Genomic DNA, 14,621 nt, shown 5'->3' on the forward strand with positions numbered 1-14,621 from the left:
AAATATGGAAATAGACACTAAAAGAGTAAATTTGGTATGGTAAGAGTTAACTGAATAAATTTATATAGAATAAGAGAAATTAGTCAAAACACTAAACATATATCTGAGAGATGGATTAGAAATAGAACACCAATGACTAGAGATCACAGATATGAGAATTCCAAGAAAAATTAGACGAGTTAACAAACAGATGACATCAATGGTAGAATCATATTAAAAATAAGATATTATTAAAGTAACTTGACATGGTTAGCAAGTAGTAGAGCTAATCTAACATGGTCTTGTCACTTAAACTGAATGGATTAGGTACAACAGTAGCACAACAGGTGTTTATGCTGGGATTGGCAGGGAAAAGTCCCTTAGGAAGAGGAGACTAAGATGTAGATTAATGCCAGTTAGAAGTGCATTAGAAGACCAAAATATAAGAACTAACAATATGGATTTCTGACAGATAACAGACTAGTTTGTAGGAAAATTATCAATACGAAGTGAGTAGTAATGTAATCCTGTCATGTAGTATATGTTATTGTTAGTATCCTGTACACTCATTGAGAGGACATATCAGGAAATTGGTGAAATAATGGAAATCTCCACTTCCTCTATTCTGAGACTAGTTTATTTGGCTTCTTTTTTAAAAAAAAAAATTCATATTTTATATTGCATAATTTTTTTCATTTATATTGGAAATAAATCATTAAATGTATTACAACATGCTGTCTGAAAAATTGAATGTTTTAAATCCTTTCAAAGTTTATAAGCACTCCACAACAAGTAATGTTTATTTTTATGGAGGGAAAAAATTGCTGTATATCTTTATTTATTTTTACTTTTTTTTTTTTTTCGGGGCATTACAGAAAGACTGATGGATAACTGAACTGTGCATACATGGAGATAAGAGCTGGTGATAACAAAAAGTGTGATTTCATCTTTATCTCAATTTTTATAGATGACCAGTGGTATGTTATTAAAAAAACACATGACCAAAAAATATACACACACTTGCATAAATATTTATTCATTATATTTATTCTCTGTTATTTGTTGATTAATATGAAAGAAATAAATTGCTTATTAAAAGCTGTTTTAATATAATAGCATCTCCCTTTTTAAAATATTGATATTGTGTGGTGTCTTTTTATTTTTGACAATATTTTACATTGCTCTTTTATTTTTTTTCTTCTCTTTTAATTCATTTATAATCACCATTTTATGTTATTAGTATTAAATATTTCTTCTATACTTTTTGGTAAGGTATTAGTATAGTAATTAACAAGAGAACATGCTCTCCTGGTTCTGTGTGTCCTAAGATTAGAGTATATAGGTGCAGCATTGTTTGAATTATAAATGAACGTACAATTACCCCCATCTTTTACAAAAAAAATTAATGCTCCATATTTTTATTTAACAATGGCTGCAGGTACATGACCACAAAGAAGTGTCCTTATCAGTGAGATTTCCTTCACTTCATTTTACCAAAGAAAAAGCTTCACATGAAACAAAGAATTAATCATATATGCAAAATGGAACTGTATATTTGCCAGCCTGGTTGTTCAAGCTGTTAGCATATCCAATCCAACCAACAAGTTGTGGGTTCAAATTCTGCTGTGGGCATGGATGTTTGTGATCGTTCTTAGGTGGTAGATGAATTTCATTGGCTTCCTGCTTATTGAAGCCCTGAAATGACTTGAAAAAAAAGTTCCATGTTTGGTCTGTAGACTAGGGTTTTCCAGACTATAAAAGAATAAATAGAAATACAAAATATATAAAATTATTAAAAATAGAAAAAGATCAGCCCACCAATGGTACTGATGTGCTATAGGTTTACAACTTCTCGTGCGTGTGGAGTAAAAAAAAAAAGTATATATATATATATATCATCATCATCAAATTCCTGACATGTATCCTCAAGAAGGGGTGTACAGGATATGATAGTACTACATGAAAAATTGACATCATTACTAACTTCTTATCTACAATTTTCCTCCAAATCAGCCTGTTACTTGTCAAGACTCTAACATTATCAAATCTTATATTTCTATTGTCTAAGGCACTTTGTACTGTATCAATCCATCTATATCTGGGTCTTTCTCTGGGTCGTTTTCCTGCCAACCTGGCAGAGAACATTTGTTTTGCTAATCGTTCCTCGCCTGAGATTAGCTCTGCTAACGTATTCCTGGATGCTGACAATGTCAAGTTCTTTCCTAATATCCTTGTTTTTAATATGATATTGCCATTGATGCCATCTGTTCACGCCTATAATATTTCTCAGGACTCTCATATCTGCAGTCTCTAGTCTTTGGTCAAGTGTTTTACTTCTGACCCAGCTCTCAGATCCATAAGTTAAAACTGGTTTGAACACTGTCTTGTATATAGTTAATTTAGTGTTCTGACTAATTTCTAGTAGGCAGTCAATTGAATAAATTCATATGGAATAATAATTTATTCAATTGACTGCCTACTGTTATGTCCCATTCTATGACTTCTGTTCTAACTTACTATTTTTTTTTAGTTCTTATGTTACAAATTACCTTCGTCTATTTTCTTTTAACTTCTACTCTCTAGACATCACCAAAATTTCTACTAACATCTGAGTTATTGTTCCCCGTAGTATCCCTAGCATTTATATTTTAACTGCGCCCTTTGGGATATTTAGTTTAGGATATTTTATACATAAACAGAGAAAAAGAACTCAAATATCTGAAAGTAACTATTGCAGTCGTGACACTTAACTCAATTCATTAGACTTCCCGTTTCTTAACAATAATTCCCCGTGTGATTAGGCTCGAACGTGTCTAAGTGGTGCATTGGATTAGCAATATCAGACAACTTTTTTTTATCATTAAACAAAAGGTTTATTATTTCTCTAAACATGGTACACTTCAAAATACTCAACTAAATTACTTACACACTAAAATCAGCTTAATACAAGTAGTTGGGCTATGATCTGACAAAGATCACTATGATCATGCCACCACCACAATTCAAAATATAAAATTACTTAACTTGGACAGATTAGATTACTACACACTATTAGATTATTCAACTTCAAGTACACTAACAAAATTCATTTACTACTCTAACGCATACTTATGACAATTCCGATTTTTTACACATTACATTAGGCATTCAAATTCCTCAGGCTACTTAATTCTCAATTCACACTAATCAAACTCAAGATTTACAAAACCATTCACTTCATTAACACACAACTATGTCATTAACTTTCCTTTTACAATATAGTAGGCACTCAAGATTCTTAGGACAATTAATTATTCACAAACCATCAACACTAGCTAGCTTACTTTTAACACTCTCTATCAAATTCTAAGGTCCTATTATAATTTCTCCCTAATCACTTTAACAGTTCCGTATTATGACAAAGGTACCTATCACAAACAACCTCCAGTTAACATAAGATAAAATTCACAATACCTTTCTTTAGCTTCACTTACGGGCCTTTATCTTCTACTGAGCGAACTTGCTTGCTATCAATTCTTGCAATTCAGGGCTATATAAACATCTGCGTGGTCGGCTGTACTATCCGAAAGGAGGACATCGATATCTTCACGGCTTCCTATGACTCTATGGTATATTTCGCTTTCTACATAGGAATACGGGAATAGCTTTCCCGCTCACCTTCGATTCCTTGTTGTGGCATGAGGATATAAGCCATATCTCTCCACTCAGGAACACCGTGAAATCCACTAGAAAACCAAACTAAAACCACCGCGATTATCCAAACGTTTCTTCTCCTCTGGCAAGAGGCAAAAAAGCCTAAAGCCTCCTTGACTATCTAAACGTTTTCTCCCAAAAGCCACAAGCCTACTCTCTCCTCGAGGGGGGGTTACCAACCCTTTTATAGCTGCTCCCCTAATGGCGCCCTTTCTTACTTCTTTTTCCCGCCTCCTACTTGTTTTCTGTCTGTCTACCAATTGGGTAGCATTTTGCCGCCATACGTCATTTTGATCGGCAACTCGTAACGAAGTTTCTATCCGGGTATAGACCCTAAGCGATATTCCGTTATTTCTCTTGTTAGCCTCTATCTTAACCCCTTTCAAATACCTTTCTCAGAATTCTACTTAATGCTTAATCTGTAGCCTCTCACATAGCATATTCCATGATTCATTCTTTTCCACTTATGTACTTAACTCTTTCATTCTTAATCGCATTACTATATTAATTCTTAGTTAGCTACTTATTTAATACAAATTCGTTGTTTAGCCATAATACACCTTAATACATTCTTTTCTTTTGTTATCTTAACTAAACAATAGACCTTTACATTTTACTCAATTTATACTGGATGCAAGAATATTTTATTAATTAAATTATTCCTTTTATGCAGGTTTTTTTTTTTTATGTTATTTATTTTTCATGTTACACCATGATAACTGAGAATATTATATTCTCAAGATATCAGGTGTAACAAAGGTCCCCCCTTTAAACAAAAAAATTTCTTTAAGAGAAATTTCTTTTTCCTTTGAGGTGTACCTCTTCCCCCTTTTTCTTTCTTTTACTTTCCTCCTGACTATAATAATTTACAAGTCTTGTACAATCAGTGAGTAAGCGTGCAGCCTTCATAGCAAGAGGTAAATCACAAACTAACCACTCACTTATAGTCCTTCTAAGTTTAAATATGAAACATAAGAAATCTGCATAAATAAACTGCCTCTTAGATTGTACATTTTCTTCTTTTCTCCTATTCACGTTCCACCTTGAGTATTTAAAGAAACCTCTAGACCTTTCAAATCTCTCTATTAAGTTAACATCGATCTTTTCCTGACTACTTTCCTCTAATTTCTTTTCCCCTACACTTTGATCATCTATTACTTTTACGTTCGTTATGAGGTGAGTCTCCATCTGGCTGTTGTCTTTGGATGTTGAAGTTAATGAAGAATCAGTATGACTATCAATGCTTTCTTCATTATCCTTCTTAGACTGTGCTACGTTAGTCTCATCCTTCATCCTGTCTTGATGTGATTCTCTAAACTTCCTTACCTTATTGTTTCTCTCTTTACCTGACCGCTTTTTTCCGTTTAGGAACATTTCATTACGAGAGAAGTCGCATGAGAAATTATGCTTCTCTAGAAATCCTATTCCTAAAATTATTTGTGAGCTTGGGCGAGATATCCTTGGGAGGACCAACAATTCCTGCCAAACACACATATTAAACTCAGGTAAGTACAATTTCACTCTAACCTTCTTATTTATGTAAACACTAGAGGTCGCAATCCCCAATAATCTGATCGGTTTCTTTAATCTAGAAATGCCTCGCCATCCATGGGATTTTATTCTTTGAAAACAATGATACGATATGATAGAAGCCTGTGAACCCATATCTAGCAATACATCACAATGCAAACCTTGTATCTTACCTTTAATTATCATATCCGTCTTTCTTTGTTCATGATTTCTCTGCCTATCTACATAATTATGAGGAGTTTGCCCAAACTTCGACTCACATCTATTATTATTCATGGGGTATCTCCTATTTCTAAAACAGAAACGAGCAAAGTGCCCTATCTCGTTACAATTGAAGCATCTAGGAGGCTCCCTTCTGTCTCTAGGCTCATTAGCTCTTTCTTGATTCTGGAAAATAACTGTTTCTTGTTGAGGTACAATTTCGGATAATCCCTGCATAACTGAGTCTACTCTATCTAGAAGAGGTCTTTGCAGACGCTCAACTTCTTCTCTAACCAACTTAATTGTTTCCTCAGTTTTGCTACAATTAGGCTCTGGGGTTCTGACAGATAATGTTCCTAATTGTTTCATTACCTCATCTAACCTATCCATAAGGGGCTTGTGGAGTATTTCGATCTCTTGCTTTACAATATCTCTTATCTTATCTGAATCAATACTAGACTCTGTCAAATTGTTTATCTCTTGCCCATTATCCTTTTCTAGTCTCACTCTTGTCCTTGATTTGTCTCTCTCTCTCTCTCTTTCTTACTCTCTTTACTATGTCTCTGCTCTCTTTCAAATACCTTCTTCTCTTCAATCACATTCACTGACGCCTGAACATGTGCGGGACGAAGGTCTCCGAGCAATTATTCGCGTTCCTTTACAGCATCGTAACATTCTCTTAAATTAGATAGTTTCTTATCGAATGCTGTTTCTTTCAACTCAGGTCTGACTCCCTGCCTGAATTGTTGGGAAATGGCCCAGTCCAAGTGAGGATTTTCTTCACTATTGACACTTAGGGTACTAGCTATCGTCAGTAACCTGTTATGGAACTCAGCCACACTTTCCTTTTCTTCCTGAGAACACCTCTGGAGCTTCCATAACTTAGGTCCCAAGCTTCCTAGTTTTGAGAACTCAGAAATTAGGACTGACTTAAATCGGGAGTAATCCAGGGTTTCCTTAAGAATAGGGGAAGAATACAGGAAAGCTTTAGCCTTTCCCACCAGTTTACTTCTGAGTAGGACTACCAACGGAAAATCAGTCCATCCTCCAACTCTTCTAAGCTCTTCTATGTAACTAAAAAAATTAGAACGTCATCAGTCTCCTCGCCCGAAAATTGTGGGAACACTTGCTGTGGATTAATATACCTAAAAAATTCGCTGTTGTCCATATTTAAACTACTGGAGGGTTCAGTCATACGTGCATCCAATTTACACTAGTCAATTCTCAAAATTTCTCAACAAAACTTAACTTAATTTGTACCTCTTAGTTGTCTGATCTGCTACCAAAACCAACTTATTGTAAATAGCTTATATTTTAGATTTTATTAGCTAAAATACATCCTGTCAGCTGTGCCATTTGTTATGTCCCATTCTACGACTTCTGTTCTAACTTACTATTTTTTTTTAGTTCTCATGTTACAAATTACCTTCGTCTATTTTCTTCTAACTTCTACTCTCTAGACATCACCAAAATTTCTACTAACATCTGAGTTATTGTTCCCCGTAGTATCCCTAGCATTTGTATTTTAACTGCGCCCTTTGGGATATTTAGTGTAGGATATTTTATACATAAACAGAGAAAAAGAACTCAAATATCTGAAAGTGTAACTATTGCAGTCGTGACACTTATCTCAATTCATTAGACTTCCCGTTTCTTAACAATAATTCCCCGCGTGATTAGGCTCGAACATTTCTAAGCGGTGCATTGGATTAGCAATATCAGACAACTTTTTTTTATCATTGAACAAAAGGTTTATTATTTCTCTAAACATGGTACACTTCAAAATACTCAACTAAATTACTTACACACTAAAATCAGCTTAATACAAGTAGTTGGGCTATGATCCGACAAAGATCACTACGATCATGCAACCACCACAATTCAAAATATAAAATTACTTAACATGGACAGATTAGATTACTACACACTATTAGATTATTCAACTTCAAGTACACTAACAAAATTCATTTACTACTCTAACGCATACTTATGACAATTCCGATTTTTTACACATTACATTAGGCATTCAAATTCCTCAGGCTACTTAATTCTCAATTCACACTAATCAAACTGAAGATTTACAAAACCATTCACTTCATTAACACAACTATGTCATTAACTTTCCTTTTACAATATAGTAGGCACTCAAGATTCTTAGGACAATTAATTATTCACAAACCATCAACACTAGCTAGCTTACTTTTAACACTCTCTATCAAATTCTAAGGTCCTATTATAATTTCTCCCTAATCACTTTAACAGTTCCGTATTATGACAAAGGTACCTATCACAAACAACCTCCAGTTAACATAAGATAAAATTCACAATACCTTTCTTTAGCTTCACTTACGGGTCTTTATCTTCTACTGAGCGAACTTGCTTGCTATCACTTCTTGCAATTCAGGGCTATATAAACATCTGCGTGGTCGGCTGTACTATCCGAAAGGAGGACATCGATATCTTCACGGCTTCCTATGACTCTATGGTATATTTCGCTTTCTACATAGGAATACGGGAATAGCTTTCCCGCTCACCTTCGATTCCTTGTTGTGGCATGAGGATATAAGCCATATCTCTCCACTCAGGAACACCGTGAAATCCACTAGAAAACCAAACTAAAACCACCACGACTATCCAAACGTTTCTTCTCCTCTGGCAAGAGGCAAAAAAGCCTAAAGCCTCCTTGACTATCTAAACGTTTTCTCCCAAAAGCCACAAGCCTACTCTCTCCTCGAGGGGGGGGTTACCAACCCTTTTATAGCTGCTCCCCTAATGGCGCCCTTTCTTACTTCTTTTTCCCGCCTCCTACTTGTTTTCCGTCTGTCTACCAATTGGGTAGCATTTTGCCGCCATACGTCATTTTGATCGGCAACTCGTAACGAATTTTCTATCCGGGTATAGGCCCTAAGCGATATTCCGTTATTTCTCTTGTTAGCCTCTATCTTAACCCCTTTCAAATACCTTTCTCAGAATTCTACTTAATGCTTAATCTGTAGCCTCTCACATAGCATATTCCATGATTCATTCTTTTCCACTTATGTACTTAACTCTTTCATTCTTAATCGCATTACTATATTAATTCTTAGTTAGCTACTTATTTAATACAAATTCCTTGTTTAGCCATAATACATCTTAATACGTTCTTTTCTTTTGTTATCTTAACTAAACAATAGACCTTTACATTTTACTCAATTTATGCTGGATGCAAGAATATTTTATTAATTAAATTATTCCTTTTATGCAGGGTTTTTTTTTTTTTATGTTATTTATTTTTCATGTTACACCATGATAACTGAGAATATTATATTCTCAAGATATCAGGTGTAACACTACCATACCAGCTTTGTTGATTCTGTTGTTTATTTCCATATTTAATTTACCATCTTCAGTAAAAATCGTATCATGCGTAAGTAGCTGAAATGTTTTACTTGTTCCACAGGTTCCCCGTTCACAACACAGTTGACATTTTCAACAATTCTTCCTATTTTCATTGTCTTTGTCTTTTTAATGCTGACCTTCATACCATATCTATTACAACAGTTATTCAGTTCAGTCAGGGAATCTTGCAAACTTGTAGTGGATTTATTTAGAAGTATAACATCGTCCGCATAAAGCAAAGAGCTGACATTAACATCTCCAATTCTGATATCATGTTTAATACCACTTTCCTTCATAATGTGATCCATATAGATAATGAATAACAGAGGGGATAATGTACATCCTTGTGTCACACCAGATTTAACATTAAACCATCTTCCTGTACTTCCTTCAATTCTAACTGCTGACTTACAAATAAAGACTAAGTATTGCTTGATATAATTCCCTATTGACACCATATGACTGTAACGTATTGAATAGCTTCTCTCTTGGCACGTTGTCATATGCCTTTTCCAGATCGACAAAACTTAAGTACAGATCTTTGTTATATTCCCATGCTTTTTTAACTATTTGTCGTAAAGTGAAGATCTGGTCCTGACAGCCTCTATTTGGCCTGAATCCAGCTTGTTCTTCACCAAGCTTTTCTTCCACAATTCTTCTCAACCGTTTCTCAAATATATTTGCATAGATCTTGCCAGGAACACTCAGTAGGGAAATACCTCTGTAATTCTCACATTCAGTTTTATTTCCCTTTTTATATATGGGTAGTATTAGAGCTCTACTCCAATCATTGAGAATTTGTTCCTCTGTCCAGACTTTCTGAACTATGCAGTGCAGCCACTATAAGACTTTTATACCACCATACTTCAGAATTTCTGGTCGAATATCATCTACTCCTGCTGCCTTTCACATTTCAAGCCTTTGATGGCTTTTTCTACTTCAAGTATGGATATGTATTCCTGACTGTATGTTTGTTGAGTGTTTTTTACCGCTGTGCTATTACTGCGTGTTTCATTTAGCAATTTTTCGAAGTAATTACTCCATACTTCAAGGATATCTTTTTCTCCTGTTTTCATGTCACCTTTATCATCTCTAACTCCTTTTACAGCACCCTTTACTCCATTTCTAAGCTTCTTCAACAACCTCCAGAATATCTTACCACCTTCTTGATATTTATTTTCTATGTTCTTCCCAAAGTCCTCCCATGACTTTTGATCAGCTAGTTTTACACAGTGTTTTACTTTCTTACCTTTGTCTCTGTATTCTCTAAGAGCAAAAGCTGACTTATTTGCCAGGAACTTTTGATATTCTTTCTTCTTTTCCTTCACTGCCTCTTTAACTTCCTGTGTCCACCATGGAGTTCTGATTTTTCTATCCTTGCAGACAACCTCACCACATGCCTCTCTGGCTGAATCAATCAATCAGGGTTTTCTTCAAGGCTTGCCACTGAATCTCCAAGGTTTGGTTCCTGTTCTCAAACTCTTTTATTTTTTCTTCAATAATCTTTGTGTATTTTAGTCTGCAGTTCACATCTGAGAGCTGCTCAACTTTTATTCGCTTTAAAACTTTCTTACATGTTATTCTTTTCAATATGAAATTCAATTTTATCCTGCTCAAGACTATATAGTGGTCACTTCTAATTTCAAATCCTCTGTACACTCTGGTGTCCTGCAGGAGGGAGAAAACATCACTATCAACAATAACATAGTCAATGAGACTTTTCTTATTTCTTGTCTCTTCTCTCCATGTGAATTCGTGCACATTTTTATGTTGGAACATGGTGTTAGTAATAACCAGCCCATGTCCTGAACAGAAATCCAACAGGTATATGCCATTATTATTAGCTTTGCTCTTTTCTCCAAATTTTCCAACTAATTTTTGTATGGCTGACAATCATTTCCTACTCTGTTATTTAGTTCCCCAACAAGGACCAACTTTTCCTTTTTCATTGTGTCAGTTGCTTTTTCTAAAGCCTTAAAAAATTCCTCCACTTCTACCTTAGTAGAACCTTCTGTGGGATCATAAGAACAAATAAGTCTCATTGTCCAATTCCCCATTCTCATATTTGCCCACATCATAGTACTTGAGACTGCCTGCCATTCAAGAAGATTAGCTTCACATTTAGTGTTGAATACTATGGCTACTCCTTCTTTTCCTTGATTTTCATTTTCTGAATATAACATTTTGTATTTATTGCTCAGAAAGATCTCACCAGTTTTTGTCTTTTTTGTTTCAGTTACCCTTATTATATGGATCTGGTACTCATCTAATTCTTCAGCTAGTTCCATTTCTTTGCCATTCAGGCTTCTTATGTTGATAGTACCGATCTTTAACTCTGGTGATGTTGAGTTGGGGTGTGCTTTCAGATTTAATAATAATAATAAAATATATATCCTAATTACTGCAATTAGTAGGAGTTTCAATACAGTAGTAATAATCTCCTATCTGACTCCTTACTGCTGTCATCAATATCATTCTTGTCAATTAAAAAAAGAAACTTTTTATTATTTGTGCTGCAAATGTTGAATTATGGCTCCCCCATCTAATACTGGATCAGCTTTTGTATAGATAACAACCAGTATCCTTAGCATTGATTCAACTAGATGTCTAATGCTGTTGGGCAGGGCAGTGATCTTTAGCCCAAATGTCTGCAAGGCATCACACAGTAGAATGGAGTAAGACACTGATGCTGGGAGATACATTTTACATATAGTGCAGACACTATGAGGATGTACATATATAATCATGTTATTTGCACAATATGCATATGTATTCTAAAAATTAAAGATACCAAAAAATAATATACTTGGTTTAATCCTTTATCCAAGTGTAAGCAAACAAGTTTGTGCCTGAACTATTTTCAGTTTGCTTACACTTGTTTTAAACTTGTTTGCTTACACTTGGATAAAGGATTAAACCAAGATATAATTTTTAAATAATATAATTGCCCACCTGGTTGGCCGAGTGGTTAGCATATCTGCTCTCCTGCCAAAAAGGCTGTGGGTTTAAATCCCGTCATGGGCAAGGATATTTGTGCTTGTCTGTGAAAACCAGTGGTGGCCCATGAAACTTTAAGTGGGGGTGCTGCCTACACAGAATTTTTTTAAAATTATTTTGTGTAGGCAGCACCCCCACTTAAAGCTTCATGGGCTGCTACTGGTGAAAACGCTAGTGGCATTGATAGATAGTGTTGGTGTAGATGATGAAAGTAGTAGTAGTAGTAGTTGGTGGATTGAGTGGTGGAGACGGAGAGTTGTAGAGTAGGTGCCCTCCCTTGATGAGTCTTTGGATTCCTTGGAGGTGTTATGTAATAATAATAATAATTTCTTGGTATCTTTAAGCATAGGTATTCATTTCTTGGTGCAGCAGGAACCTTGACCAGCACAATGTTCTTTTTTTCGACTCTTCTGGTATACAGCTGGAATGTTTTCAACAACACTGCTTCAGCTGTTTTCATTAATGACATATTTAGAGGATGTCTTGTGGGCCTTGAGCACTGTCAGTTGTGGCATCATCACCTATTGATTAACTCATATGAAACATTGCACTCCTTCCTCACCATAAACATTCACTTTTTTTTTTGTGTTCCATTACATTTTCATCAGTGGAGGTGGTGTTTGGGGTTACACCTTGTACACATTAGATACATTGTGGACTATAAGCACCTGACCTAGTATTGCACATCAGAGCCTCCATATCTGAAATGTTTACATTTCAGATATGGAGGCTCTGTGTTCTTGAATATGAAGTCACCTGTGACTTAAGTGCTGATGAGCATATCCTTTTCAAACTCAATGATATTATTTCCTTTTCTTCATGTTGCCTGCAACCTTAGCATGTTGCATAATCATATGCTCAGTATACTGTGCTATCTTATAGTGCTATACACCTTCATACTGTAAACAATGTATTTCCCTCTGAATGAGATGGTCGAAATTCAATTTTATGTCAGTTTTTTCATTAGTTTTACATATTATTTTAAGATGTATCTACCTCATCATGCTATGTGACTATGTTTACTCTAATAAGAGACAGATTCCTTCACCATTTTGAATCTGTGTGAATACCGTGCTGCTAGATTTTCATTGTTGCTGCAAACAGCATCCATCATTTTCTTGATTCATATCTTGAAATATTCCTTGGCATTGCTATTTAAAATTGGCTGTTTCCTTAATTTTGTACACAGTATGATTACTGTGTATATTCCTTGTATTAATTACAGTATATATCTGACAATATAAAAATTATTTACATGCATACAAAATGCGGGTATAACAATGAATTTTTTTAAATGCACCCAAAATTTATATTATATATGTATCCCATTGACTGAAAAATGAATAAATAAAAGGTACTTATTTAAAAAAATACATTTCTGGACATTGGATAATGTAGACCAGGGATATCCAACTTTAAAAACTCGATGTAGCTTAAAAATATCAAAACGCTTTACATCGATTTTTTAGATAGGTCAAGTCCCATGAGAACTGTAAATAACCTTGTTTGTTTCTATGTATATTTTTCTAAATATTAATGTAGCTAACCCTGTGGGAAGTGAATATATTTACTGTTTTAACGTCGAAAACAAAGGCAATGTTTTGCCATCGGAACTTTGTATATAATTATGTGTAAGAGCACAGGAAAGTTATTTACTAGGTTTGTGTATGAGAGAAGTGCTTACAAGCTCTGCGCTAACACCTTTAAAGTTAGTATCTATGAGTGCCGCTAGGTTTAGAGAAGTTTCTGCAGCCCGAAAGGACGAGAAATATCAAAGAGGTCTGCTAGTTTTAGACAAGTTCTGCGCCCGGCAAAATACGATCAAAAGAATGCATGGAGGAGAACAAAGAGCAGGTCAAACTTAAAGGAAGATGAAAGAGTCATGCCGAATTCTTCGGGGTTTACTACCCTTAGTGCAAGGTCCCGAGATCAGAGAATAAAAGGAGACTGAGCCAAGCATGAGGGGCTTCCGGACGTCAAGAGAGAGTCATCAGAAGTCTGAACTAAAGGCAGTTGGAACCAGAGCGGAAGCGAGCTGAGACTATATGCTGAGTTCGAATCAGATTAGTGGCGGCAAAGAACGAGGAAAAGTAAGGCTCCAGTTACAAAGAGGAGAGCCGAGGTCCAAGTGCCTAAAGAGCATAGGTGAAGCGCTGTTACCGAGAAGAGCCAGTCAGCGGCAGTTGCAGTCATCGGCGATTAGTAGCAGGAGTGGCGGCAATTAAAAGCAGAAGTTCCCGAAGTAGGATCCAGAGGAGAATTTGCCTGTATGCTGAAACCTCTTGTATGTGCAAATAGCTCATACCACTGAATGATACCACTGAAGCAAGATACTCCTGAAGGAAGCCTAAGCTTGAGATGAAAGAAAAGCCATAAAGACTTTAGTAAAAGACTCTTGACTGAATATGTGATACAGAGCCTCTGTAAGTTGTATCGTTTTGTATATTTTCTCTTATAATCTAGGAGATATATTGTATATGGACTGTTAAGAGTTCGTTTAATAGTAATTAGAAGTGTCCATAAGAGAGTCAATTGGCATGTTAGAAGGCGATAAGAATATTTGTAAAAATAACTTAACAGAGAGTTAGCTAACCTCTTTGCAAGTAAACTTGAAGTTTAATAAGTTGAATTTGTAAGCAGAGAGCAAATAAGTGTTTGAGTTAAAGAGATTATTTAGTATTGAAGTGAAAGGGTTCTAATTTTATGCTAAAGATTAGATAGGTAGAGAAAGCAATCTCCCTGTCATTTGATTCATGTATATTAATATCAGAGGCATAGCTAGGGGGGGGGCAGTCTGCCCCGGGTGGCACTTTGAACCTTCTTGAGCTTTTGCAGTTAATTCT

General features: G+C 35.3%; 1 protein-coding gene across 2 annotated transcripts in view; it reads left to right on the forward strand.

Annotated features, from left to right (window-relative positions):
* Nucleotides 1-14,621, forward strand: part of LOC150097633 (protein Churchill-like) — a 67,963-nt gene that overhangs the window by 41,983 nt on the left and 11,359 nt on the right. The window contains exon 5 of one of the 2 annotated variants that reach the window (XM_090407429.1): nucleotides 855-1,118. The exons of the other annotated variant lie outside the window; for it this stretch is intronic. The gene's annotated coding sequence lies outside the window, so the exon portion shown is untranslated. Of the gene's footprint in view, nucleotides 1-854; nucleotides 1,119-14,621 lie in introns of those variants that run through there. 2 annotated transcript variants of the gene reach the window in all.

The sequence above is a fragment of the Typopeltis vanoorti genome, chromosome 17 (assembly GCF_054136105.1).
Source record: "Typopeltis vanoorti isolate ZY-2024b chromosome 17, IOZ_Tvanoo_1.0, whole genome shotgun sequence".
NCBI lineage: Eukaryota > Metazoa > Arthropoda > Arachnida > Uropygi > Thelyphonidae > Typopeltis > Typopeltis vanoorti.